The sequence below is a fragment of the Rana temporaria genome, chromosome 4 (assembly GCF_905171775.1).
Source record: "Rana temporaria chromosome 4, aRanTem1.1, whole genome shotgun sequence".
Taxonomy (NCBI): Eukaryota; Metazoa; Chordata; class Amphibia; order Anura; family Ranidae; genus Rana; species Rana temporaria.
In genome coordinates this window covers 28446558-28471462 of record NC_053492.1, presented here as the reverse complement: position 1 = coordinate 28471462, position 24905 = coordinate 28446558, and the positions used below count along the sequence as shown (strand labels likewise).

At 44.1% G+C, this 24905-nt stretch overlaps 1 pseudogene; it reads left to right on the top strand.

Moving 5' to 3' along the window:
* Positions 1-5661: 5661 nt before the first annotated feature.
* Positions 5662-24905, top strand: part of LOC120936055 — a 46138-nt pseudogene continuing 26894 nt past the window's right edge.

Sequence of the window (24905 nt, the reverse complement as noted above, 5' to 3'; positions counted from 1 at the left end):
TGAGGGCCACAAGACAAGTTTTCATATGCCATGGGGGGCCGCATGCAACCTTTCAAACTTCAAAAACAACAGTACTGGTGTCAGCGAACACATTATTAACCCCCAGCACTGGTGTCAGCGAGCGCATTATTACCACCAGCACTGGTGTCAGCGAGCGCATTATTACCACCAGCACTGGTGTAAGTCAGGGTTTGACAAATTTGCTTGGAATCTACTGTAGGAGCCAGCTAAAAAAGTTAGGAGCCAGAAAACGCACCTCGTCCCGACGAGCTTGCGCGCAGAAGCGAACACATACGCGAGCAGCGCCCGCATATGTAAACGGTGTTCAAACCACACATGTGAGGTATCGTCGCGATTGGTAGAGCGAGAGCAATAATTCTAGCACTAGACCTCCTCTGTAACTTAAAACATGCAACCTGTAGATTTTTTTAAACGTCGCCTATGAAGATTTTAAAGGGTAAAAAAGTTTGTCGGCATTCCACAAGCGGACGCAATTTTGAAGCGTGACATGTTGGGTATGAATTTACTTGGCGTAACATTATCTTTCATAATATTTAAAAAAATGGGGATAACTTTACTGTTGTCTTATTTTTTAATTAAAAAAAGTGTAATTTTTTCCCAAAAAAGTGCGCTTGTAAGACCGCTGCGCAAATACGGCGTAACAGAAAGTATTGCAACGATCGCCATTTTATTCTCTAGGGTGTTAGGATAAAAAATATATATAATGTTTGGGGGTTCTAATTAGAGGGAAGAAGATGGCAGTGAAAATAGTGTAAAATGACATTAGAATTGCTGTTTAACTTGTAATGCTTAACTTGTAATACCAACGGCCACCACCAGATGGCGCCAGCTCCCGCGGGCCGGTACTTTGAGACCACTGGTTTAGATGGATGACAACAGAAGCCCCATAGTAACTCTATGGGTGACGTCACGTCCCATTCATTTCACAGCAGTTGTTTGTGTCTTCTGCAGAGCTTCTGCTGCGGAGTTGGTCAGACTGGCTTCCAAAAAAGGTATGTATTAGGGTGTGCACCCCAAAGCCCAAACACACACTACCAATCACTCACAATGTTCATTCAGACATCCTAGCAGCAACAGCTGATAGGAGAGGAGGGAAGCTGGCAGCGCTACGGGGGGAAAAGATGGGAGTCAGGGCAGTAGGGGGAATCTGTGCTGCACAGGGTGATTAGGGTGTGCCTGGGCACACCTGGCACACCCTGTGTGCATGCCTATGCTGGTGTCTGTAGATGCAGGGGTTTTAGATTTTTGCACAGACTTCTATTTTAAACAATATTTCCGAAGCACAACTGCACAAAATACAGTATTATTTCTGTATGAAGGTGCTTGGCTAAGAATGAAGATTGGATAAACAATGGTTGCAGCTGTTCTCTATAGCTGCTGCCCTACAGTGGTGACCTGCTTAATCACTTCAGTCCCGGAAGAATTGGCTGCTCAATGACCGGACAATTTTTTTGCGATTCGGCACTGTGTTGCTTTAACTGACAATTGCGCGGTCGTGCAACGTGGCTCCCAAACAAAATTGACATCCTTTTTTTCCCACAAATAGAGCTTTTTTTTGGTGGTATTTTATCACCTCTGCGGTTTTTATTTTTTGCGCTATAAACAAAAATAGAGCGACAATTTTGAAAAAAATGCAATATTTTTTACTTTTTGCTATAATAAATATCCCCCAAAAACATATATACATTTTTTTTTCCTCAGTTTAGGCCGATACGTATTCTTCTACCTATTTTTGGTAAAAAAATCACAATAAGCATTTATCGATTGGTTTGCGAAAAATTTATAGCGTTTACAAAATAGGGGATAGTTTTATTATTTTTTTTTTTTTTACTACTAATGGCGGCGATCAGCGATTTTTTTCATGACTGCGACATTATGGCGGACACTTCGGACAATTTTGACAAATTTTTGGGACCATTGTCATTTTCACAGCAAAAAATGCATTCTTTATTGTGAAAATGACAGTTGCAGTTTGGGAGTTAACCACAGGGGGCGATGAAGGAGTTAGGGTTCCCCTAGTGTGTGTTTACGACTGTAGGGGGGTGTGGCTGTAAGTCTGACGTCATCGATCGAGTCTCCCTATAAAAGGGATGACTCGATCGATGCAGCCGCCACAGTGAAGCACGGGGAAGCCGTGTTTACATACGGCTCTCCCCGTTCTTCAGCTCCGGGGAGCGATTGCGAGGTGGCGGCTAGAAACGAATAGCCGTGCCCTCGTCCCGGATCGCTCCCCGTGGGTTTCCGACCGCCGCATGTACCGGGGGGGGGGGGTTCCGATCGGACCCCCGACCCGCGGAAAGGCAGAGACGTACATGTACGCCCATATGCCTGTACGTGCCATTCTGTGGACGTACATATACATGCGGCGGGCGTTAACCGGTCGTTTACGCCCGCCTATTTTATGCCCTACTCTGTCACATTCCTTAGCAATATGGGATAGGACATACCACCACAGTTCTTTATCATCCCCTCACACGCCGTTGGCTCCCATTCTCGGCAACCCTGAGTTTCCGCCTGGTTTGACTCCACAACTGTTCCAGTGGTGGCTCAATAAGGGGCTTTTGAGAATCAGTGATTTCCTTAGGGAGATCAGATGTATCCTATACAACACTTAAAGATGAGTTTCTTATGCCTCCTAGCGAATTGTTTCGGTACAACCATATCGCATCATTTGTCAGATCTAAAGTTAATTTAATGGTGAGACCCCTTACGACGTTTGAATTATCCTGTCAGGGTAGAGGCTTGCAGAGAGGTCGGATATCTGCGTTTTATACTTCTATTACTGAAATTGATTCAAAACTTGCCTATATGGATCACTGGGAAAGGGATTTGAACCTTACCTTTGATTTGATCGAGTGGCAAAAATTGCTTATCAGTTATCCAAAATCTCCATCAATACTACTCTTATAGAGGCCAATTATAAAACGCTCCTGCGTTGGTACCTGGTGCCAACTAGGGTAGCTAAGATACATCCTTCAGCTTCACCAAACTGCTTTCGACGTTGTGGACAGCTGGGAACTTCTCCTTCTCCTGAAGCCGCTCTCTTTCACAAACTACCTGATGACACACCCAAGAAATCTGTAAAATTGATGAACTATATATTGCTGGCGGCGAGAATTACGATTGCTAGGCACTGGAAGCAGTCAGCAATTCCTCTTGACCAAGTTAAAGGTAAACTCAACTGGATTATGATTAACGATAAACTCTCCCATATGCTTTGTAATAATACAAAGAAATTTAACAAAATATGGGATCCATGGATCGATTATATTTCGACTCCCTAGGGAACTCCGGGATGACCCTCTCCCCTCTTTTTTTTTTCTCATTCTTTTCTCTAGAATTTTCTTATGCAATATGGATGTTTGTATATGGGGCCTGTTATATTCCTTGGGTCAGATCCACAGAGACCTGCCCCGGCGCATCGTATCCGAGATACGCTACGCCGCCGTACCTTACCTGGCTTTAAATCGAATCCATAAAGAATTAGCGCCGTAAGTTACGGCGGCGTAGTGTATCTCAAGTGGCGTAAAGGTGCGGAATTCAAATCGGCGATTAGGGGGCGTTTCATTTAAATTAAGCACGTCCCGGCGCCGAATGAACTGCGCATGTGCCGTCCCTAAATTTCCCGGTGTGCATCGCGCTAAGGTGTCCTTTTATGAAAGTGAGATCAGCGGCGATCCAGACTCTCACCGCTGATCTCAGGTCATGAACAGTTTATGAAACTGAGGTAATCAGCTGAGAACATGTTCTCCACTGATTACCTCAGCACAGTGCGAATCTGTAACTGACGGTCACAGAAACGGCCAGTTTATGAAGGTGCGATCTCAGCACCTCACTGGCGATCTCTGACAGAATTCTCACTTTCTGATTCACCATCTCAGAGGTGGAGAATCAGAGAGAGAAGCGTGAAGCTGGCTGAGTATTGTGGAGGAAGAAGGAAGTCTTTTGACTTTCATGCTTCACACACAAGCAGCCATACAGTCAGAACACATCTTCCCCACTATTACACACCCCAAAATTAGCAGGTTAGGAATTTATAGTGTATGTATATGTTTTTATCTCTCTCTCTCTCTCTCTCTCTCTCTCTCTCTTTCTCTTTCTCTCTCTCTCTCTCTCTCTATATATATATATGTGTGTGTGTTTATTTTTATACGTATATATCTATATATTTAGATATATACGTATAAAAATAAACACACACACACACACACACACATATATATATATATACATATATATACATATATATATATATATATATATATATATATATATATAAATTCTACCTGCATTAAAATGCTATTATTAAAGTCATTTTTATATAATTTCTAATTTATTAGTAACAAAAAAATTGTAAACCCTAAAATATGTTTTACACATGGACTGTTCTATTACAGTTATACAGGTTTATATTTATATACTTTATTAAAAAAAATATTTAATGATTATAAATGTATTTTTCATTTATATGAATGGTGTATAGCTGCATTAGATATGTGGATTCCATTCATATACTATACACCATTCACATTTAAATAGGCACATGTATGAGCTTTAAATATTGATAAAAACAATGTTTTTTAAAAAATAGGTTAATGTATATTGTTTGGTGGGAATGTAACTTTATTATTTTATTAATATGTGGTGTACAATGTGTGCTGATTCGTGTATTTTTCACTTCCTCATACTGTGATCCCGCTACATCACGCGAGATTACAGTGAGAGAAGCAGTTCTCAGGAGTTTCCAGCCGTTTGTAGATCGCTCCTCATCTCAACATGAGAACCGATCTACAAAGTTTCATAAACAGGCACTCAGAGGAGAGCGATCTCCCCTGAGAATGCCTGAGAACTGAAATGCGGTATTTTACCGCACTTTCATAAAAGGACACCCAAATGACGTCGCAAGGACGTCATTTTTTTTAACATAGATGTGAATTACGTCCATCCCGATTCACGGACGACTTACGCAAAAAAAAAAAAAAATTCAAATGAAACGCGGGAACGACGGCCATACTTAACATGGCAAGTCTAACTATACGCCGCAAAACAGCAGCTTTAACTATACGCCGGGAAAAGCCGACTAGAGACGACATAAGAGAATGCGTACGTTCGTGGATCGTCGGAAATAGCTTATTTGCATACTCGAAGCGGAAAACAACGAGAACTCCACCCAGCGGACGCCGAAGTATTGCATCTAAGATCCGAAGGCGTACGAAGCCGTACGCCTGTCGGATCTAACCCAGATGCCGTTGTATCTTGGTTTGACGATTCAAACCAAAGATACAACGCGGGAAATTTGAAAGTACGCCGGCGTATCAGTAGATACGCCGGCGTACTCGCTCTGTGGATCTGCCCCCTTATGTTTTGCTGTTGTGATAACTGGAAGATGTGTGTTATGACCATATTTTCTATATCTCTGTTGATGGCCCGAAAAATTTAACTTAGTTCAGCCAATGTGTCTGTCTACTTTGGAACTTGTTTTTCTTTAATAAAAATACATTGAAATACAAAAAATCGACTGTATAGACCCCACGGAATGGAACACTCCCTGTAAAGAAAAGATAATTATACATGCCTTTTTTAGAAGCCAGTCTGACCCGTTCTTACTGGATCCTCAGGCTGAGCTGTCAATCATGGCTTCTCTGTTTAGATGGATGACAACAGAAGCCCCATTAATTTCACATCAGTTGTTTGTGTCTTCTGCAGAGCTTCTGCTGCGGAGATCGGGTCGGAGTGGGTCAGACTGGCTTCCAAAAAAAGTATGTATATTCATATTTTCTTTACAGGGATAGAGAGGTTAGCGTTAGATCCCTGGTGTCCATAGGTGTGAGCAGCCTATTGCATTAGGGTGTGCACCCCAAAGCCCAAACACACACTACCAATCACTCACAATGTTCATTCAGAAAGGGAAGGGGCCGGTAAATTACATATTTACTGGCCCCTTCCCCACTCCTAAAACATCCTAGCAGCAACAGCCGATAGGAGACGAGGGAAGCTGGCAGCGCTAATGGGGGAAAGAGGGGAGCCAGGGCAGTAGGGGGAATCTGTGCTGCACAGGGTGATTAGAGTGTGCCTGGGCACACCTGGCACACCCTGTGTGCACGCTTATGCTGGTGTCTGTAGATGCAGGGATTTTAGATTTTTGCACAGACTTCTACTTTAAACAATATTTCCGAAGCACAACTGCACAAAATACTTGGGCCCAGATTCTCAAACGAGTTACGCCGGCGTATCTCCAGATACGCCGTCGTAACTCTGAGTCCGAGCCGTCGTATCTATGCGCCTGATTCTTAGAATCCGACCGGCGTAAGTCTCTTACGCCGTCCTATCTTAACTGCATATTTACGCTGGTCGCTAGGGGCGTGTACACTGATTTACGCCTAGAAATATGTAAACCAGCTAGATACGCGAATTCACGAACTTACGCCCGGCCGACGCAGTACAGATACGCCGTTAACGTTAGGCTTTTCCCGGCGTAAAGTTACCCCTGCTATATGAGGCGTACATGCGGCGTACCAATGTTAAGTATGGACGTCGTTCCCGCGTCAAATTTGGAAACTTTTACGTCGTTTGCGTAAGTCGTCCGTGAATGAGGCTGGACGTAATTTACGTTCACGTCGAAACCAATACGTCCTTGCGGCGTACTTTGAAGCAATGCACACTGGGATATGTCCACGGACGGCGCATGCGCCGTTCGTAAAAAGCATCATTTACGTGGGGTCACATAACATTTACATAACACACGCCCACATCTTCCACATTTGAATTAGGCGGGCTTACGCCGGCCTATTTACGCTACGCCTCCGCAACTTACGGAGCAAGTGCTTTGAGAAAACTGCACTTGCCCGTCTAAATTGCGGAGGCGTAACGTAAATAGGATACGTTACGCCCGCTCAAAGATACGCCGCTGTACGAGAATCTGGGCCAGTATTATTTCTGTATGAAGGTGCTTGGCTAAGAATGAAGATTGGATAAACAATGGTTGCAGCTGTTCTCTATAGCTGCTGCCCTACATTGGTGACCTGCTTAATCACTACAGCCCCGGAAGAATTGGCTGCCCAATGACCGGGCCATTTTTTTATGATTTGGCACTGCGATCGTGCGACGTTGCACCCAAATAAAATTTACATCCTTTTTTTCCCACAAATAGAGCTTTCTTTTGGTGGTATTTGATCACCTCTGCAGTTTTTATTTTTTGTTCTATAAACCAAAAAAGAGCCTCAATTATTAAATGTATTTATTTTTACTTTTTGCTTTAATAAATATCCCCCAACAATATATATATAAAAAAATAAAATTTCCTCAGTTTAGGTCGATATGTATTCTTCTACATATATTTGGTAAAAAAAAACAATCGCAACAAGCGTATATTGATTGGTTTGCACAAAAGTTATAGCATCTACAAAATAGGGGGTCGGGGGGCGTGACCGGATGTGGAAGGTGCGAGCGTGTGAGGAGTGAGGTGCGATGAAGCCCGTGTGATCCCCTAGCCGCCTCGCTCCAATTCCTCCCCCCTGTATGGGAATCTGTCTCCAATGACCGCGCCGCATAAACCGCACACTGCACAGCACAGCATAGCAAACGGCTTGCCTTACCGCTTTGACATCGTGGCAGCTGATCGTGGAGTCGTTGGGACCCAGCTGGATCCTCCCCCCTTGTGCGGCGCCTGAAGCCGATTCGCCCGGACCACTCTGCTGGGAGATCAGGTGATCGGCGGCGTAGCGTAGCGTGGAGAGGTGAGCGGCGGTGTGTGAGGAACGGCTGCAGCCAGGCTGGAAGCGCTTCTGGGGGACTGGACTGGTGGAGGTAACCCCTAAGAGATTTCTTGCAATAAGAGTTGGAGCAGTTTGTGAGCCATAAGGAGGAGATCTGGTCAGTAATATTTAAACACATCATTATCTGGCAACAGCGGCGCAGTGGGATGGCTCTTTTGGGATCAGTAAATTGAGTAGATCCCCCTTGGCAGGGGCAGCTTGAAAAACATTTTAAAGCACATGAACAATGTCTATGGTGGGGGCACAGATAAAACTGTGACTCACTAGTGATGGAACATCACCCACTAAAGTGAAAGGGGAAATTAAGGAGCCGGCTTGCTTTCCTTGGATTATTAACCAGAGAGTCTTTTGAATGACTGGGGCAATTAATTGAAATAAACGTGCAAAGATATAAACAAGAATCTGCACAATAGTTTGAACTCTGCACATTGCATATTGCACTTTATCCCTTCCTCTCATAGCCTAAGGAAGTAGGAGAGAGAGAGTTGTTTAATTAAGGATATTGGCTCGAATCCTCTGTTGATAAAATCAGGTGAACCCCAACTGTCTTGCTCCAGCCTCCCCCCCCTGCCGCATAGGGATAGGGATTCTTTCCCCCTTACGGATCGAAGCAGCGCAATATGGGGTGATTGGAGGGTGGAATAAGAAAGCGCTGGCGAGCAGCTGTATGTATCTCTTCTCCATACCTCTCCTCTTCACGGTTGTTCCGCTGAGCTGATTGGGTGCTTTGAGTTCCCCTGACGGGGAAAAAATTGTTGCTGATACATTTACTGGACTGAACACTTTGCATGCCTGTTAGTTGTAGTCCATAAGGGCAGTTAAAGCTCAGATTTTTCTACCGCTATATACTTACCAATTCTTCACTGCTTGTCCATGAGTGAGTCATGGAGAGTATATGAGGATCTGGGCCAGTGAAATACAACAGTGAAAGCAGGGGGTACATAGATTTTGAGAGGTTCACTAAACTGCTGTGCCTCCATAAACACTCCAGAACTTAAAAGACCCCTACTTCTCTCTGGATAGGTCACAATGGCAGCAGCTATAAAAAAAGGACAATCTAAACAGGAGAGTGGGTGCCCCCAAATAACAAGAGCGGCGAAAGATAAAGAGAAGGCCGTGCAGGCGGCAGCAGCAGCGGTAGCAGCAGCTAAACTGGAACAGTGTACACATACCTTAGTAAAATCACCTGCAAAAGCGGCACAGCACTCACAAACACAGGTTAAAAATCAAGCAGGGGCAGCAATGGACAGGAAAAGTGGCGGACAAGGTTCATCAGCTCCCAAAGTAAAAAAAAACCCTGTGGTGGAGCCCCAAGGGGGGGGGGGCGCAATGGCATCAGCAAAAACTCTGGTAGAAGTTCCCTTAGCAAATATAGCAGATGACCCCAGGCGGGAGGAAGAGCCAACACTAAAGGAGATATTAAGCGCCATAAATGCATGCAGGGGGTCACTGAATAATTTGACCAACCAGATACAAGAAATAAAGGAAGAATTAGGGATAATGGGCCAGGAAATACAAAAGACTGTACAGAGGATTACATCAGTAGAAGAGAGAGTGAGTCAAGTAGAGGATGAGGTGTATATATTAAAACAACAGATGCAAGAATTAAAGGAACAAAATGGATGGCAGGCATCTAAACTTGATGAAATTGAAAACAGGCTACGCAGAAATAATATTCGGGTGGTGGGCCTCCCAGAACATAGTGAGGGCACTGACCCCATAAAGTTCTGTGAAGGATGGTTTAGAGACATTTTTGGGGAGGATGCCTTTTCACCACTTTTTGCAATAGAAAGGGCCCATAGAGTCCCGTTCAGAGTGCACCTCAGGGATGGACACCCTCGGCCATTACTCTTGAAGTTTCTTAATTTTACTGATAAAACAGCAGCACTGCAAAAAGCAAGAGAGAAGGGGGACATTTTTTACAATGGCTCAAGGATTTCATTATTCCCAGATTTTTCTCCAGAACTCAGTAAACGTAGGGCGGAGTTTACGCCTATCAAACGTAACCTGTTAAAGAACAAAATTAAATATGCGCTATTGTATCCAGCACGTTTAAGAATAATGACAGCAGAGGGTCCTCAATTTTTCGATACACCAGGAAAAGCAGCACAGTGGCTGGAACAGAATAAAGCATAGGAAACTATAAGCTGATTGACTGGATATTATGGAGTAGACTGAATAAGGGTTATAAATTTGGAATGCAATGAGGGGGGGGGGATTCCCTTTTTTTTTTTTTTTTTTTTTTTTTTTTTGGGGGGGGGGGTTTGGAATAAGGAGGAATTATGTTTTGAAATACCAAGGAAGAAAAGAATAGTAAAGCAAATGCACTTTAAACACATATTAAAAATTAACACTAAAAATAGAAGTTAGGATATGGATAGATATATAATGGGGTAGGGGGAAGCTGGAGGGGAAGAAAAGGAATATATATTTTTCACACATTAATAGGTATATTAAAAGATTGTATACAAGGGAAGGGGAAAAGAAAAAAAAAAGAAAGGAGAATTTTTTTGTTCTTTTTTTTTTTCTCCTCTTTTTCTTTTTTCTTTTTTTTCTCCTCTTTTTCTTTTTTTTTTGGAGCGAGTGTTGGGGAGGTGTTTGCGCAGGATCACAATAGATATGGGTAATGTAAGGGAAGGATGGAAGGAAGAGGTCACATGTATAGCCCTAAGGGTTGGCCTTGATAGGCAAGGGGGGAGGGGTGGAAGGGGGGTGGGGGGGAGGGGAGGAGGGGGGGAGGGGGGGGTTAAATTAAATTATATCATAGCACAAGTATCACGTTTCACTTATTTAGCACAAGGGAAGGAATTGCATTTGAATATACACTTAAATGCTTTTTTCTTTTTTTTCTCTTCCTGGGGAGTTTTAAAAATGGTATATAATTTTTTTTTTTTTTTTTTTACCTTCTGATGTTAAGGGTCTGCTTTAGTTTGATATCTTTGGTTGGGTATGAGACCTAAAATGATAAATATAGGCTCCTGGAATGTCCGGGGGATGGGGGACCCAGTGAAAAAAGCTGCAGTTTTCACTACCCTGGAGTGGTATGGGGTAGAGGTGATTTGTATTCAAGAGACCCATTTGACTAAAGAAACAAAGTTAAGATTGGTTAATAAAAGAAAATATCAAAGCCAGTACCACTCTGTCTACACCTCCTACTCTAGAGGAGTGAGCATAGTGGTAAAAACTGGCGTATCATTTGTATGCATGGAGGCAAAAATAGATGAATTGGGCCGCTATATTTTTTTGCACTGTTTGATAGAAAACGTACCGTATGTATTGGCCAATATTTATATACCTCCTCCCTTTAAGATGGAGGTTTTATATAAATTGATGGAATTTGTGGTAAATAAAGTAAATATTCCGGTATTAGTGGTTGGAGACTTAAATAACGTGCTAAATAGAACGATGGATAGATTTCCACCAGGGGCACGGAGCCTAGGGGAAGGTGAGGGGCATCTAAATAAATTTCTGAAAGAGGTTGGGTGGTGGGACATTTGGAGGGTGAAACACCCAGATCTGCGGCAGTATTCCTGTTTTTCAAGCACATATTCCACATTATCAAGAATAGATATGGCCCTGGGAAATGGTGCATGCTTACAAGTAGTTAGTAAAATATCATACTACCCAAGAGGGGTTTCTGATCACTCCCCTCTGGTGCTGTCACTAAATACATGGAAGAAATGTCCCCTAAGTAATTGGAAAATAAGTCCCTTCTGGTTAGAAGTGATGGGGAAGCCAGAAGAAATTAGTATCAGATTGAGGGAATTTCTGGACTTTAACACGGGGACAGCGCCAGAGGGAGTGGTGTGGGACGCCCTAAAGGCATTCCTCAGGGGTATATTGAAATCAGGGAAGAGGTCCTAGAGGCTGAAAAGCAATATGTGGAAAATCCAACATTGTCTAAACAACAATTATGGTTGGAGAAGCAACAGGAATATAAGTTAGTGGTTAATAAGAAAGTTGAAAATAAGCGTCTATTTCAGGAGCAGAGTGCTTTTTCGGAGGGGGAAAGTGTGGGCCATACTTTGGCCCTCCTAGCGAAAACTAATATGGCACCCTCTAATGTTCCAGCAGTTAGGATGGTAGGAGCTTACTATAAAGATTTATATAGTTCAAAAAAGGGGGAAGCTAAAGGGCAGATGGAAGAATTTTTTAAAGGAATAGAAACCCCATCTCTTTCAGAGGAAGACAGAAATGTCATGGAATCCCCAATTACATTAATGGAACTACAACAGGCAGTCAAAGGACTCTCTAATCAAAAGTCCCCAGGGCCAGATGGCCTGCCAGCGGAGATTTACAAGCAATATGGTGAGGTGCTGCTCCCTGAATTATTAAAAACGCTGAATTGGGCGAAAGAAGGAGGAAGGCTACCCCCTCTCAATGATGGAAGCAATTATTATAGTGCTCCAGAAGGAAGGGAAGGATCAACTAGATACATCATCCTATAGACCCATATCTTTGCTTTGTTCAGATGTAAAAATATTGTCTAAGGTATTGGCAACGAGAATAAACAAATATATACAGAAATTAATACATCCAGACCAATCTGGATTTATTCCAAATCGGTCCACGAGTATAAACATAAGAAGGCTGTACCTAAACTTACAGACTCCAACGGAGAATGCGGGAGATAGATCTATTCTATCATTGGATGCCACCAAGGCCTTTGATAGTCTGGAGTGGGAATATCTCTGGCACGCTCTGGAGAAGTTTGGGTTTGGTCCATCTTTTATTAAATGGATAAAGCTACTGTATAATTCCCCAAGGGCCAAAATAAAAATAAATAATGAAGTTTCACAGTCGTTTGAACTGGAAAGGGGAACGCGACAGGGATGTCCATTGTCCCCCCTCCTCTTTGCCCTGGCAATTGAGCCTTTGGCGATTGCTATTAGAGCAAGACAGGAAATACAGGGGTTTCAGAGAGGAGTAGAGGAGGAAAAAGTCGCGCTGTATGCGGACGATATCCTTCTTTTTCTAGGCAACTCTACAACCTCCCTTAAAACTGCAGTTCAAACAGTAGAAGCGTTCGGACGATTCTCGGGTCTAGTGATAAACTGGGAAAAGTCAACACTCTTGTTAGTGGACCCGGCAAGTAATACGGATGGAATAGGAATCCCTCAATTAAAAACTGGGGAGAAGATGGAGTACCTAGGCATTGTGGTAACACGTAACCCAGAACAGTTTGTGAATGATAACCTAGCGCCACTTCTGGGTAAATTCAAACGTAAAGCGGAGATATGGGGACATTTGCCACTGTCGGTGGCCGGCCGCAGTAATTTAATCAAAATGATATGGATGCCACAATTGCTCTATATACTCCACAACTCCCCAGTATGGATTGACAACCAATGGTTTAAAAAGATAGAGACCCTCTTTAGGACCCTAATTTGGAAAAAGGGTAAAGCAAGGATCAGCCTCCGAACGTTGCAATTACCAACAAACAGAGGAGGGTTGGCGGTCCCACATCCTTATAGTTATTATTTGGCGGCACAGTTACAGCATTTGGGGGGGTGTAGTATAGAGGGCGGAGGAAACGCGAGCGGGAAAATGATACTAAGTGGGTCTCCCCATAGATCTGTAATAGAGACCTTAGAAGCCAATTCCTTCTCGGTGAAGAACCCAACAGTAAAGATGGTGGTGAGAATATGGCAAGCAGCAAAATTAGCTTTGGGCTATAAAGGATTAACAGAATACTCCCCATTATGGGATAACAATAATTTAAAATAAATTTTGGCCATGGGGAAACTAAAAGAATGGGAGAAACGGGGGATAACCAGAGTGACACAACTGTATACAGGTTGCACATTAAAACTCTTTTCAGAGCTAAGCAGTGAATTTAGCATTCCAAACTTTATGTTTTTTACTTATTTACAGGTTAGACACGCACTACAAGCCCAATTTAAATTACAGCCGGTAAACTGGCAAAAGCTTACGCATCTCCAAAGACTAATTAAGACTCAGAATTATATGAACAGATCAGTGATCAGTTAATAGGAAAAGAGAAGTTGAGCAGGAATAAACAGAGATGGGAGGAGGATATTGGACCTTTAACGAATGACCAATGGGATAGGATACTGGAACTAGGGATAAGGGTCTCATTAGCCCCGTCACAACGGGTCTCCCATTTATTTCTTCTACACAGGGTCTATTATACTCCAAAGAAATGATATGGATTTGGATGGAAGCTGGATGACAAATGTCCCAGATGCCAAGATACAGGGGACCTCATCCACATGATGTGGAAATGCCCAAAGTTGCATAGGTACTGGGTTGGAATTCTGGACACTATAAATGCAACTTGTATTACTCTGGAACTTGAAGCTAGGGTCTGCCTATTAGGATGTATTGAGGAGGGAATGGGGCAGAGGGATACATTAGAAGCTGTTGTAAGATGCCTATTTCAGGCGAGGAAACTAATAGCATTAAAATGGCAAGCACAAAATCCACCCACAGTAGAGGAATGGTTTAATGTAATAAATAGCACAATTGGGAAGGAAAGGGCAACATGGATTAGAAGGGGTAACCTCAAAAAATTTAAAGCAATATGGGAACAGTGGTTATGTAAAATAGGTCGCTCACTTTAAATTAAGGAATGATGGGTAATAATCTAAGGAAAAGAATAGAACTAAAAACGTGTATGCACTCTAAAGTAAGATAGGAGGGAGGGAGGGGAGGGAGGGGGGAACGGGACGAATGGACACTTTTAATGTTTGTAATTAATCTCCTGTATGCACATAAAATGCACTAAGTATGGAAAAAAACGGAACTGTAAATTTCTCTTTGTATTTGTATGGAAACAATAAAAAAAAGTATTGAAGTAAAAAAAAAAAAAAAAATAGGGGGTCGTTTTATGGCATTTTTATTATTATTTTTTTACTAGTTATGGTGGCGATCTGCGATTTTTATCGTGATTGCGACATAATGGCGGACACATCGGACACTTTTGGCGCTATTTTAGACCGTTGTCATTTATACAGCGATCAGTGCTATAAAAATGCACTGATTACTGTATAAATGTGACTGGCAGGGAAGGGGTTAACCAGTAGGGGTTGAGGAAGGGGTTAAGTGTGTCCTAGGGAGTGATTCTAACTGTGTGAGGGTTGAGATACTAGTGACATGACACTGATCACTGCTCCCGATTACAGGGAGCAGAACATCAGTGTCCGGTCACTTGGCAGAACAGGGAGATGCCTTGTTTACACAGGCACCCCCCCCCCTGTTCTGTCTCTCCATGACACGAACATCAAGTTCACGCCTCCCGCGGTTTACAGTCACGGAGAGTGCGGCGGGTGCCCACCCGCCACACAGCTTCTTAAAGGGGACATACAGGTATGTACATTTGCCTACCACTGCCATTCTGCCGACATATATCAGCATGCAGCTGTCAGCAAGTGGTTAAAGCGGGAGTTCACCCAATTAGTTTTTTTTTCTCTTTTCCCCTTAGCTTCATGCTCGTTTTGTCTAGGGGAATCAGCTATTTGTTTTAAAATATGAGCCGTACTTACCGTTTTCGAGATGCATCTTCTCCGTCGGCTTCCGGGTATTTGTCTTCGGGAGCGTGCGTTCCTTCTTGATTGACAGTCTTCCGAGAGGCTTCCGACGGTCGCATCCATCGCGTCACTCGTAGCCGAAAGAAGCCGAACGTCGGTGCGGCTCTATACTGCGCCTGCGCACCGACGTTCGGCTTCTTTCGGAAAATCGTGACGCGATGGATGCGACCATCGGAAGCCTCTCGGAAGACTGTCAATCAAGAAGGAACGCCCAGTCCCGCAGCCCATACCCGGAAGCGGCGGAGAAGATGCATCTCGTAAACGGTAAGTACAGGTTATATTTTAAAACAACTAGCCGATTCCCCTAGACAAAACGAGCATCCATCTAGGGGGAAAATGTGTTCTCTATGGGTGAACCTCCGCTTTAACAGTTTTACCTGTGTGACTTAGGCTGGGTTTACACTGCTTGTGGATGCGGCATGCAGCAGCCAGGGCACCGGTGTTTCCCTGTTCGCTGTTTCAAGGACAAATCAGGGCCAGTGTTGCCAACCTACCAGATTGAAATTTACTGGCGCAGACACGTTTTTATTGGCATTTCACAAAAGTTACTAAATTAGATTTTTAGGTGCAAATTTCAGTATTAAGGCTACAAACAAGTACGCTAGGCAAATAGCAATGTGATTTACATGTGTGGTTTGAACACAGTTTTCATATGCGGGCACTGCTAACGTATGCGTTCGCTTCTGCATGCAAGCTCGTCTGGATGGGCTGTTTAAAAAAAATCGTATTTATTTTACTTTATTCTATTGATTTTGACACTGTTTAAAAAAACAATTGGGTTACTTTTATTACTATTACAAGGAATGTAAACATCCCTTGTAATAGGAAAAAGCATGACAGGTCCAAATGAGATTTGGGGTCAAAAAGACCTCAGATCTCATATTTGGACTAAAATGCAATAACAAAAAATAAAATAAAATTAGTCATTGGGAAAAATGACAAAAAATGGCCCTTTAAGAGCTATGGGTAGAAGTAACCCTTTGGCATTGCTTCCTCCCTGCTATGGTATGAAGATGGGTGGGGGCCATCTTCCTCTCAATCGTTACCCTACACAGGAAGGAGAAGGACACGATCGCCGCAGGGACCACCATTATCGTAAACCGTACCACTCATTGAAAAGATGGATACCTGGGTTATTATGCCAGCAGGTGCTGCCATAACAGAGATATCCATCTGTAAAGCGGAGTTCCACCCAAAAATGGAACTTACGCTTAATCCACTCTTCGCCCCCTTACATGCCACATTTGGCATGTAATTTCTTTGGGGGGAAGTGGGGGCTTCAGGAGGAGTGGGACTTCCTGTCCCACTTCCTATTTCCGCCGAGGGGCTGGAAATGTGAATAGCTTAATCGCCTTACTGCAGCCCCTCCCTGTAAGCAATCGCCTGTCCAATCGGATGGCGCAGCGCCGCTCACGCATGCGCAGTGACGCTCGCGCATGCGCAGTGGGCGCCCGGCCGTGAAGCCGAAAGCTGTCACAGCCGGATGCCCACACTTGGAATTAAGACGCCGGCTGGAGAGGGGGGGTAGAGGAGCGGAGCAACGGCCGGTGCGTCGCTGGAACCGTGGACCAGGTAAGTGTCTGTTTATTAAAAGCCAGCAGCTACACTTTTTGTAGCTGCTGACTTTTAATAAACATAAAAAAAAGTCTGGAACTCCCCTTTAAAGTGCCAACGTGTATATTACATAGTTACATAGTTACATAGTTAGTCAGGTTGAAAAAAGACACAAGTCCATCCAGTTCAACCACAAAAATAAATTTACCCTGGATTTTCCCCGGATCAACTTTACCTATAAATGTCAGTACTCAGTTATATTCTGTACATTTAGGAAATAATTCAGGCATTTCTTAAAGCAATCTACTGAGCTGGCCAGAACCACGTCTGGAGGGAGTCTGTTCCACATTTTCACAGCTCTTACTGTGAAGAAACCTTTCCGTATTTGGAGATGAAATCTCTTTTCCTCTAGACGTAAAGAGTGCCCCCTTGTCTTCTGTGTTGACCGTAAAGTGAATAACTCAACACCAATTCCACTGTATGGACCTCTTATATATTTGTACATGTTGATCATATCCCCCCTTATTCTCCTCTTCTCAAGAGTGAATAAATTCAGTTCTTCTAATCTTTCCTCATAGCTCAGCTCCTCCATGCCTCTTATCAGTTTGGTTGCCCTTCTCTGCACTTTCTCCAGTTCTACGATATCCTTTTTGAGAACTGGGGCCCAAAACTGAACTGTATATTCCAGATGAGGTCTTACTAATGATTTGTACAGGGGCAAAATGATATCTCTGTCTCTGGAGTCCATACCTCTCTTAATACAAGAAAGGACTTTGCTCGCTTTGGAAACCGCAGCTTGGCACTGCATGCCATTATTGAGCTTATGATCAACTAAAACCCCCAGATCCTTCTCCACTACAGATCCCCCCCCAGTTGTACTCCCCCTAGCATGTATGATGCATGCATATTCTTAGCCCCCAAGTGCATAACTTTACATTTATCAACATTAAACCTCATCTGCCACATAGTCGCCCAATTAGACAGAGCATTGAGGTCGGCTTGTAAATTGGAGACATCCTGTAAGGACGTTATTCCACTGCATAGCTTGGTGTCATCTGCAAAGACAGAAATGTTACTTTTGATCTCAGACCCAATATCATTTATAAAGATATTAAAAAGTAAGGGTCCCAGCACTGAACCTTGGGGTACACCACTGATAACATTGGACCATTCAGAGTAAGAATCATTAACCACTACTCTCTGAATTCTGTCTTTTAGCCAGTTTTCTATCCATTTACAAACGGATATATCCAATCCTGTAGACCTTACCTTACACATGAGCCGTGTGTGCGGAACTGTATCGAACGCTTTTGCAAAATCCAAGTATATCACGTCCACAGCCACCCCTCTGTCCAGGGTTTTACTTACCTTTTCATAAAAAGAAATCAGGTTTGTATGGTTTGAGATTACCAGGTCCAACAGAGCATCATTCCTAGTTGGGGCCTCAATAAACTGGACCATAAAGTTGTCCTGCAATAGGTTTTTAAATTTTTGTCCTTTAACTGTCCCAGCAATGCCATTTTTCCAGTAAATTTCTGGGTAGTTAAAATCCCCCATTATTATCACCGTCCCAGCCCTTGCAGCCCTTTCCAGCTGTGCAAGGAGCTGAGTCTCCACCTCCTCATTAACATTGGGTGGTCTATAACAAACTCCAATGATTAACTTTGAACTACGCACATCTGTATGCAGTTCCACCCATAATGCTTCAGCCTCATCACACTCTCCATCAACCAGGTTCTCTTTCACGCTTGCTTTGAGGTCACTTCTCACAAAGAGACAGACCCCTCCACCTTTCCTTTTTACCATGTCTTTCCGAAAGAGAGCATAGCCAGGAATATTAATAGCCCAGTCATGTGAGGATTGAAGCCAAGTTTCAGCAATACCGATTACATCATAGCTCTCCTCATGCACCAGAGCTTCCAACTCACCTGTTTTGCTTGGCAGACTTCTGGCATTGGTGAACAAACACTTAAATGTATTGTTACATTGTTCTCTGGTGTTTTTCATATAATTTATAGTAGTACAAATGGCACTATCATTTCCAATGGCTGTTTGCAACATGGGATTTTTATTGTCACCTGCCATAACCCTCCCCCCATCTATCCCCATTCCACTCTCCATTAATGTCTGACCCCTAACTGACCCGTGTGCCCGAAGTAATTCTAGTTCACCCTCCCCTGGAAGTGGTTAAAAAGTTTAGACAGGGCAAGAAAAAGATGGTACAGTAACTGGTACCAACAAGGAAGACCTGTAAAAATTTTGCAACTGTGTAGTATAAATTGGCAACAGGGCAAAATGGCATTAACATTTTTCCATCGTATGAGCTACTTCATTAAAAAAAAAAAAAATGTTTTTCTTTTTTGCTATTGTAGCACTACCCCCAAAGGAGCTGCTGGTTTGTTTTGGGTGGCATGTTACCTCTGTTTCTCTGCCGTCTAGGGTACTTGTAGTAAAGGAGTTGTGGTAAATGGAATGTCCACACAACAGGTGTCTTTTCTGTGCTTTTATTACCCAGCCAGGTAAAAACTGAAGAATATAGAGATAGCAGAAATGTAGTGTAACGGCTACCCATGTAGTGAGAGGGTCTCAGCCATTGGAGAAGTCCTTTTCCCTGGGAAGCTGCGATATGCAGGTACCGCCGGTATATCCCATCGAACGCCCTTTCAAGAAACGAGACGGGCTACGTTTGCAGAGTCAAGCAGGACTGACTTTTAATGCCACATTTTACCTCCTTATATCTGGTTACAAACTGTACAGAAACAAATGACACTCCCCCCCCGACCCAGGGGGGGCTTCAATACACATACTTTGAAATAATGACATTCCCTTGAGCCAATCAGTCGCTAGACGGTTTGGCTCCTAAACTTAGCTTGATCAGACAATAGAATTCAATTAACCTTTAAAACAATTATCACTCACACATAATCCCCATCAGCATACACCTCACAGGAGGCTGTTACCTACACAAAAGAGAGTTCATTAGCTATGCAAAGGGAACATTAGCATTCAGCAGTGAAAGAGACCCTTGTCCAATTAACCCTTTGAGCTCAGAATACAATGTGGTACATCCAATTGTGACAAGCCATGCAGTTCCTTGTAGTCCTCCCTGCATGAAGATTATAAATGTCCCGGCAGAATACATAGGTCTGTTACACTACTCCCCTTTTGTGGAACACTCCGGCAGACCCGGATTGATCCTTTTCGGGTCAACTTGGGGATGTCCGGTCTGCTGTTAAGGTAAAAGTTCCGTTTGCCTGGACAGTCCGTCGGCCTTCCCGTTGACTTACCAGGTCGGTAGCTGATGGTGAAGGTGAATAATAGAATTCAGTTCTGGAACAGTCACTTGCTTTGCTCTCTCAATGGCTCCCAAAACCTGTTGCTGATGCTCCTGGGACAGATACGGCACCACCTGGATGCAAATCCCATTTAATCTTTTGACAATTTCCGCCTGTTTGTCCTTTTCAATGTTCAAGCCACGGGACATCTCATAATACATGACATAGTGTCGTTGCATCTCTGCTTTCTCACTGGCCAACTTGTCACATTCCCATTTTAGACTGTGATATTGTGCCGGATCTACAGTACATGTCGGGGAAGGTAGTCTTACCCGGTTCTCATGAGCAAGCGGGTTGATTCCAGCAACGCGGGTGGTCACTGAACAAGCAGCAGCAGGTGTAGGTAAATAAGCCGAAGTCAGAGGGCCCATGTCGTTGCCCAGCACCACCTCGGCAGGTAGGTTGTCCATGATACCAACTGTGGTCTTTCCTGACCCGGCTCCCCAGTCTAAGTGCACCCGGGCGGTGGGTACGCGAAATACAGCTCCCCCTGCGACCCGGACGGCAACTGTGCGAGTGGACACGTTCTCTGACTTTACCAGATGTTTTTGAATCAGAGTGATAGTAGTCCCGGAATCTCTTAGGCCTTGTGCTACTTGTCCATTCACTCGTACCTCCTGACGGTGATGCTGCTGGTTATCCGGAGAGGCAGCTTGTATTGGGTCTGCCTCATACCAAATTCCCAGACATTCCTCAGGGCCCCCCTCGGTCTCCAGGCAGTGGGCCGCAGAGGGACGTGATGGAGTGACCTCTGTGTTGGGTGTTGTGCGTCTCCAATTGTTATTTGTAGCTCTCAAAGGGCAATAACGAGCAATATGTCCCGTGTCGCTGCAGTGATGGCACGTCACCCTAGGCGAATCCCAGGGGTAGTTGCTAGGCCCCTGAGGACGTGGTGGGACTGGAGCCCGAAACTCTGGGCGTGGGGTGACGGTTGGAGTACGTGGTTCTACCTTCTGAGCCAGCCGCATAGTACCCTGGCTTACTTTCCTTGTCTCCGCATACTCATCTGCTAGCCGAGCCGCCTCGTTTAGGTTAGCGGGACGGCGATCTCGTACCCAGTCTTGTATGTCTGCGGTCAGATCTTGGAAGAAATGTTCCATTAGGAAAAGCTGCAATACTTCCTCCCCGGTGTTGGCCTTGCACCCTTGGACCCAAAGGGATGCCACCCTTTGTAACTGGTTGGCCCATTCCATGTGGGAGTCCACAGCCATCTTCTTGGACTCCTGGAAGCGCCGGCGGTAGGCTTCTGGCGTTACGGCATATCGGGTTAGCAGTGCCTTTTTTACTTGCTTATATTGTAAAATATCCTCTGGAGCGAGAGCCTGAAAGGCTTCATTGGCTTTGCCCGACAATTTCCCCGACAAAATAGTGACCCATTGGTCTGGTGGTACCTGGTGTAGTGAGCACTGCCTCTCAAAATCCGCCAAATATCCATCAATTTCCTCCTCACTTTCTACAAAAGCTTTAAATGCAGTGAACTGTATTTTCTTTCCTGTAGCCGCGGGTGGGGGAGTAGGAACTGCATGTGTAATGGGCTGTCTCGCTCTTACCAGTTCCAGTTCTTGTCCCCTCTTCGTTTGTATCTCCTCCCTTGCTTCCCGGAACAGCTGGTTGATTAGTTCCACGGACGTTTCTGGATACAAGGATAATCTCCGCTGTACAATCCCAGTAATTACATCTTCCTCGCTGACCGGTGCAAGGGGCTCAGTTCCTTCCATGGATCCATCCATTTCGTCCAGCTCCAGCAGATCAGCTATCAGCTTCCTCCGTGGTCTGTTGCTGGCGCTCCTACCACGACTCTCTAATAAATCTTTTAGTGTGGATCTTTTCAGTCTGGCGTACTGCGACTCCATTCAGCACTTGCTCTTTGGATAAAAGGACCATCCCGCTGCTGCCAACCAATGTAACGGCTACCCATGTAGTGAGAGGGTCTCAGCCGTTGGAGAAGTCCTTTTCCCTGGCAAGCTGTGATATGCAGGTACCGCCGGTATATCCCATCGAACGCCCTTTCAAGAAACGAGACGGGCTACGTTTGCAGAGTCAAGCAGGACTGACTTTTAATGCCACATTTTACCTCCTTATATCTGGTTACAAATTGTACAGAAACAAATGACACTCCCCCCCACCCAGGGGGGCTTCAATACACATACTTTGAAATAATGACATTCCCTTGAGCCAATCAGTCGCTAGACGGTTTGGCTCCTAAACTTAGCTTGATCAGACAATAGAATTCAATTAACCTTTAAAACAATTATCACTCACACATAATCCCCATCAGCATACACCTCACAGGAGGCTGTTACCTACACAAAAGAGAGTTCATTAGCTATGCAAAGGGAACATTAGCATTCAGCAGTGAAAGAGACCCTTGTCCAATTAACCCTTTGAGCTCAGAATACAATGTGGTACATCCAATTGTGACAAGCCATGCAGTTCCTTGTAGTCCTCCCTGCATGAAGATTATAAATGTCCCGGCAGAATACATAGGTCTGTTACATGTAGAATAGCAAATTCAGGTGTATGTAGCTGGGAAACAGTCCTGCTTCCAACGACAACTTCTTGTTTCACCACTCCAGCCAAAGTGGGTACAGTGCATCCGGACACGCCTCTCTCAGCAGCCTGGCAACCAGAGTGTCACTCGGAACTTGGAGTTAAGTCTCTGCCACAGACCCTTCCAATTGTTGAAACTAATGGTGATAATAATGGTCCGGAATCCTCCTTAACAGATTTAACACCCGGATCTCCTTCAGGTAGTTTTCAGGTAGGGGGCGTGGATCATTTAAATTAGGCGCATTCCCGCGCCGAACGTACTGCGCATGTGCCGTCCCTAAAATTTCCCGACGTGCATTGCGCTAAATGATGTCGCAAGGACGTCATTGGTTTCGACGTGAACGTAAATGGCGTCCAGCCCCATTCACGGACGACATACGCAAACAACGTAAATTTTAAAATTTTGACGTGGGAACGACGGCCATACTTAACATTGGTTGCCCCTCATATAGCAGGGGCAACTTTACGCGTCGCAAATCTAACGTAAACATCATAACTTCACTGCGTCGACCGCATGTACGTTCGGGAATTCGCGTATTTTGCTAATTTGCATACTCAACGGGGAAAACAACGGAGGCGACACCCAGCGGCGAAAAAAAAATTGCATTTACGATCCGACAGCGTAAGAGCCTTACGCCTGTCGGATCTAATGGTTATCTATGCGTAACTGATTCTAAGAATCAGTCGCATAGATACGATGGCCCAGATTAGGACTTACGACGGCGTACATTGCGTTGCGCCGTCGTAAGCCCTTTGAGAATCTGGGCCAAAGAACCTGCTCTATTTTTTCTCATGGTTTTTCACGTCGTTCTATTTCATGTCGTGAAAAACGTTTGTGTGTACGCTTTTACGAGGGGGAAAAAAAACGTGCATGCTCAGAAGCAAGTTATGAGATGGGAAAATTAGCAAAAGCAACCCAAAGGGTAGCGCCATTGGAATGGAACTTCCCCTTTATAGTGCCGTCGTACGAGTTGTACGTCACTGCGCTTTGTTAGAGAATTTTTTTTCACAAAAGTGTGTATGCAAGGCAGGCTTGAGAGGAATCACGACAAATCACGTTGAGAAAAACTTTTTTTTGCATGATATGAATAACAGTCATGTGTACGCAGCATAAGACTGGACATTTTGGCAAACGTGTGAAAGGGATTGACCAAAGAAGCAATCCAAAGAGATAAAAATATTTTGATTGGTTTTCCTGCACATAACATTGTTGCTGATTAGGGATGAGCTTTGTGTTCGAGTGGAACTCACGTTCGAGTCGAACTCACGTTCGACTCAAACATCGTATGTTCGACCGTTCGTCGAAATACGAACGTTACGGGCCATTCGCGCCAAATTCGAGTGGCGTGTCACGGCCCATAATTCACTGCGGCATCACAGTGCATTGCTGGCTGATGATTGGCCAAGCATGCACTATGACCCGCATGCTTGGCACCAGCACCACCACCAACAAAGGCCCAATTTTTCTGCCCCTGTTCAACAGGGGCATGTAATTACAATTCTTGATCTAATATTTCACAGCAGGGCCCATTCATGGGCCCACCAAGAGTAACTGTGAGGACTTACAGTGTTGTGGCACCAGCGCCAGCACCAAAAGCCCAATTTTTCTACCACTGTTCAACAATGGCATGTAATTACCAATTCATACAGCAGGGAGCGTTCCAGCGCCCACCAAGACTAACTGTGATGGCTTACAGTGTTGTGGCAACACCAACACCTAGGGCCCAAATTTCTGCAGAGTACATACGGCAGGCCCCTACTTTCAAACATCCAACTTACAAACGACTCCTACTTGCAAACAGAAGGAGACAACAGGAAGTTAGAGGAAATCTACCCCTAGGAAGGGAAATTCTCTTCTATAAAAGGGGGTCTCCTGTCCACTGATGCTTTATCACCAATCCTTGTTTCACTAAAAAAAACTAATTTTCAAAAAAACATTTGTCATTGGGACAGAAATTGAATTGCAATCTTCTGAACAGATGCACACATATAGCCAAACAAATGTTACAGGGGTGATAACCCTTCTCTATGTTTTCAGAAAAGCTTAAAAATAGATTTTATGGCTGGAGCTACACTTTAAAAAAGTACCAGTTCACAATTACAAATAGATTCTACTTAAC